Here is a 6,000-nt window from a genome sequence, read left to right as displayed (position 1 = left end):
TACATATATGTAAAATTTCTGAATGCTTTTAAAAATATTATAGGTTTATTCTCTTTTATATGAATCTTTATTCATATTTGAGAAATGGTTCTGCTTTCTTTTCTTAAACTAGGTTCTAAATCAAAGAAAGCTTTTTGTGGACCTCTGAGATCTCTGAGGGATATAACTTTAGTGAGATGTATTTTATTAATTTTCCCTTAGCATCCCAGATAATTTCTCCCTATTGTGAACACTTGATAAATTTCAGACTCCTGTTGTAATGTGAGTGGCTACCGTTTTGGGAGAACTGGAAGATTTTATTCAGAAGGAAAAAAAATTCCCAAATCATGTTGAAGCTATACTAACTATTTTTTTCCAAAAGAAATTTAATCTTAATTTCTGCCATTTTTTGTAGTAAATTATTTTTCTACTTTCCACTTGGAGGGGATATAACATCTGGGATACTTGAAAAGGAGTCTTGGGGAAAATAGATTTCAATCAGGATTTTAAACTTTATGCCATAATAAATTCCAAATGAATAAATGATCTAAAACCTTAAAAGTCACAACATAAAAAATGCATAGAATAGGGAAAAAGGCAAAAGGGAAAAGATATATCATTCATAAAGAGCAAAGGAAGAAAATTCATAACCAATCATGGAATAAAAGAGATAATTAAAACAGATAATCTCCATTATATCCAATTTGAAGACTTTTGTACAAATAAAATCACTACAGCTAAAATGTTCAAAACTGATAGGAATGATGGCGTTGACTCTTTGCATTAAATATCATTGATAAAGCACTGACATTCAGAATCTATAGCCATTTTTTCTGAATAAATTATGTAAGGCCATTCTCAAATTAAAAAGTTAAAAATGAAGTTATTTTAAAATAAATTTTCAATGATCATGTGGAAAAGGTTCATAAATCACTAATATTTGGACTTGTATATAAATAATCTGGAAGTCATCTTTATACCTATCAACCTAGAAAAGGCAGGAGATCTCACTAGAGGGCAAGTAGCTTTCATGATATTCCTTCACTTGTATAGCTTTGAATTATCTCACTCATTTTGGAAAAGTTTGTAAATTTTCAAGAAAATTTATTAGCTTCTCTATAGCCATCAATTTATATATTTAACTATTTGGACTATATTCTACAGAAGTTTTTGGTAGCATGAAAATATTTGTATGTATGAAAATATTATTAATAGTGCAATAACTTTTAAAAACTAGAAACAAAATATGTGCCAAGAATTTGGGGCTAAACAATTTTTATAGCATAAAAATTTAATGTAATAATTTTGTGCAATAAGAAATAACTAATATGAAGATTTCAGAAAGATCTGGGAAGTCTTTTCTGAAATGATATAGAATTAAGAAAGAAAAAGTGTAACAATGAAGAAAACTATGCAAAAATTATTATGACAAAGAAAAGAAGTCAATTCCAAATGTGATTGTTAGTAAAATATTTTATTATCAAAACTGATTATCCCTCCTTTCTTTTAACAATTATCTTTTTCAAAAATATATTTTGTAAGGCAATTTTTTTTTGCCTTTTTGTGCTGAGAAATGTGTCAAAACAAAATATATGAAGGTAATAAACAAATATAAATTTAGAAAGCATTAATGACATTCAAACTGGCATTTCTTTTAAAGGAACAAAAAGTTAATATGAGTCAGTAGTTCAAAACTGAAGTCTCAAAACCAATATATTATCGAGGTTTGGTTTTGGTTTTGTTTTTTAAGCATAAGAGGAAAGCACAGCTAAGATGGCAGCGCAACAAGAAGAAATTCAGACAAGTTCCTCCAATATAACTCTAGAAAGATTTAGCAAATGCAACAGAACAAGTTTTAATTGGAACATCTAAGGAAAAACAAACCAAAAAAAATCATGGTGAGTCATTTTTTCTAGTCCAGGTAGCTATAGGAAAACAGTGAGAGGTCTGGACACACACTGATTACAGCCTCCCCAACCTCATTTGGATTATTCCAGTGCACAGGAACTAAAAGGAGACTGTTAACACCAGGGCAAGAAGAGATCCTGGACCCACAGAGGAAGACCTTGCTCTTGTCTAACCTATGGGACCAGACACTGAATGGTCACTCTGTCATATATGATACAGTTTCATGTCAAAGATCCAGGATTGTCTGAGGGGGTTACCTGAAGTGGAGTGTGATATTTCACAATGAGGATAAGGTGTAGGCTATAAACATATTTAAGAAACAAATAATTGCATGTGGTTCTGAAGCCATCAGCTGAGCAAGATCTCACTTCCAGCATCCATCCCAGTCTAAAATCTTTGGCTAAATCTATTAGAACTTTTAACCAGAGGAAAGTCAACAGAAATGCTGCTCACACTCAAATCTAAGAGGGGAAATTGTAGAGTTGAGATGAGAAGGGCAGTGATCACTGTTTGGGCTCAGTCCACTTTGAGATCACTGAAAGTTTATAGATTCCCAGTCTGAATTACCCCTAAGATTCTGCAATAGTAGTCCCAAGAAAAAAATAAAAGGACACAAAAAACCTGAAAGTCAATATATACATTTCCCCCAGAAGGAACCAAACACAAGCCCTAACCTAATGTTTCAAGTTAGGATGTATGTTAAAAGAATCAACAACAACAACAAACATAATAAAAATGACACCAAAGATTCAAACTAATAAAAGAATGACACAAAAACATCTATAAACAAAGCCTCAAAGAAAAATTCAGCATAAGCATAGATTCAACTAAAATCCCTAGAAAACATTAAGCAAAAGTTTAATAATAGCTAAATATATATATATAAATAAACTAGAGAGAGTCCTAGAGGAAAAGTGGGAAAAGAAATGAGAGCCATGGAAAAAAAAAGTTTGAAAGAGAATTGAAAGCTTGTAACTAGAGGTATAAAATTTTACTCAAGACATGTATTGGAAAGAATGGGAAGGACTGTCTCAAAATGATAATTGATCACGTAGAAACTGACATCATGAGACAAAAATATTTTTAAAAAAGTCCAAGGGGCAGCTAGGTGTCTTAGTGGATAGACTACTAGGCCTAGAGATGGGAGGTCTTGGGTTCAAATTCATCTTCAGACACCTTCCAGCTGTGCAATCTTGAGTTAATCACTTAACCCCCATTGTCTAGTCCTTACCACTTTTCTGCTATAGGATCAATACATAATAATGATTCCAATATGGAAGCTAAAGGTTTTAAAAAGAAAGTCCAAAGACTGAATAAAAAAAAGAAAACCACAGAGCAAAAATAATGCAAAAATAACCTACCTGTGATCAGATTAAGGAGGAAAGATGATTTGAGAATTATTGTTAGACTAGGAACCTGTGACAAAAAAAAAAGAAAAGAAAAAAACTCTGGCATCATATTTAAAGAAATCATTAAAAAAAAAAAGTGAAGGGTTATGTGACCAGCAAACTGGAGTGCTAGACATTTCCTCTATCCTTATGACTTCCCAAGTCTCTCTAAAATAGAAATTATTTATGGGGGTTAAAGGAATGTTTAGGTATATCTAAGGTCTAGGACAGGAAGAACACAAATCAGGCAAAAAGTCAATATTCCTGGAACCCTAAGGAGCACTCAACTCTCCTTTTCCCACCTCCTATCACACTTAGGCAGTAAGGCTGCACCAGCTGACCCATGGGCATGGAAATACATTCAACCTCAGATTCCAGATCCCACTTTCCTTCTTCCAGTGCAAAGAATCCAAAATCTTTTAAAAAAAATTCTTTCAAATACTAAAAAATGGCTCTCATTCCATTCTAATTTTGCCTTGAGTTTAAATGTTTCCCTTTCCTTAAAGTAATCCAGATATAACCTGGTCTTAAGATGCTTCATTATATTGGTGTTTGAACTCCTTTCAAGACTCTGGGTTTTAAAATCTGATTTTCAGAACTTAATTTGATACATAAGATGTAGCCTCAGTGGGGCTGAATTTAAACAGAGAATCAGCTTCTGTATGCTTGATATTTTATGGGGTTTTTTTGTGATATAAATAAATCCTTGCTTAGAAGCCCCTAGTGCCATGTTGATGAAGACATGGCTCCTGTGCTCCCAGATTCTGGAAGGGGCTGCTCCATTCCTCCTCTCCACAAAGCCAGAGGACGTTCTTACATGCCCTGTCTCTCTGCCCAACTGCCCAATGTGAGCATTTCCTCCCTCCATTTTCTGGGGTAATAAGGGTACTCACAGGCAGCTTGAAGGTGTGGCTTGGCACACTCTCACTAAAAGATTCGCCAATGCTGCTTGTGACTTGTCATCAGGATCGCAAATGAGTCCAATAAGCAGGTAGTTTGGCTGAGCAGTTCTATCAGAAAGATAACCTGAAAGTAATCAATGAACATGACAGGGGATTGTGAATCTGGCTTCTAGAACACTTAGAAAAGGGGAATTTTGAAATAAACATAAGAAAATATGATGGTGTTTTTAAAAAATATCATTAGAAAAATTACTATTGCACATGCACAAAATGCAAGTCATCTCCTTACTAGAGGTGAAAGTAGACAGGCTCAAAGAATGCCTTTTAATCTCAAGTTTATGAGAAGTGATGGATTCCTCTATTGAATAATGAAATATTATTAGAGAGGAAACAAAAAGACAACAACAATTTTTTCAATGGTTTTAGAAGTCAAACCAGTGTCAGAATGTTTAAGAAAGAAATAAAAATAATAAAAGTAAAAAGAAAGAAAATGGAAGACTTGGATTCTCTGAGGAGGTAGAACTTAATTTTACTTTAAGGATGCACACACAAGTTATATATATATATATATATATACATATATATATATGTACTTACATATATATAAACATATAATTCTTGTATGTGTATGGAGGATTCATAGGTTTATAGATATATTTTTTATTATTAAATTATTTTTCAGTCTTGACAAACAATCCAAGATCCCAATTAGGATTTTCTTAGCAAAGATATTGGAGTAATTGGCATTTCTTTCTCCAGTTCATTTTACAGATGAGAAAACTGAAGTAAACAGAGTTAACTGACTTGTCCAGAGTCACATGGCTAGTTTTAAGATGGTTTTGAATTTAGGACTTCCTGACTCCAGGAACCAATACCTTATCTACTGTGCCCTGTATGTATATGTATATATAGTTATATGTATGAGTGTAGGTATGTGTGTGGAGAGGGAGAAAAAAAAGGGAGGGAGGGAGAGAGAGAGAGAGAGAGAGAGAGAGAGAGAGAGAGAGAGAGAGAGAGAGAGAGAGAGAATTAATCAAAGTAAAATAAATTTCTTTCTTCCATCCATGAGAAGGATCTTTTACCTACGATGTGGCAGTATTTAAAAAAAATGTTTGTTTTTGTTTCTCTATTCCATATTCCTTTAATCATACACATTCTGATACTAGTTAAGCTTTTGATGCTATTGAAGATTCTGTTTCATCTACTTTCTCTCTGATAAACTTCTATACACATACATATAGATGGATCAATATATGTGTGTATATATATATATACATATATATATATATATATAAAATTGCATGCACACACATACACAAATGTACCAGTTGACACTAGGAAAGAGGATATTCAGAATGATAAAAGATAGATGATTAATGGTTAGATTCAGAACTAATAGGATTTATGTCTGTCATGTAATGACTGGGTGACAATGATCTGGGTTCCTTTCTAAGAATATAAGTTATAGAGAAGGTCTAACCATAGATTCCTAGAAAGCTCTTCCTTAATTGACAGTTCTCTTTGTCATTGAAATCACAAATATAATCCCTATCCCACATTAATTTACATTCTTTTTTTTATTTTGCCATTCCCTATTCAATAGGTATAATTATGCTTTCTATTTTTTGCTAATGCAAATAAATACAAAATGTTGCTAAGAATATTTTTACATAGATTAGATTAACTTTTTAAAAAATCATCATTAACTCTTTTATCTAGTGGTTCCATATTAGTGAGGCCACTGCATTACACATTTCTGTAGTATTACTGTATGATTCTATATAACTTTCTAAAAAGGTTGAGCTAATTCACATTTCTATGAG

The sequence above is a fragment of the Monodelphis domestica genome, chromosome 1 (assembly GCF_027887165.1).
Source record: "Monodelphis domestica isolate mMonDom1 chromosome 1, mMonDom1.pri, whole genome shotgun sequence".
NCBI classification, from domain to species: domain Eukaryota; kingdom Metazoa; phylum Chordata; class Mammalia; order Didelphimorphia; family Didelphidae; genus Monodelphis; species Monodelphis domestica.
Note: the sequence above shows the minus strand (reverse complement) of the source record.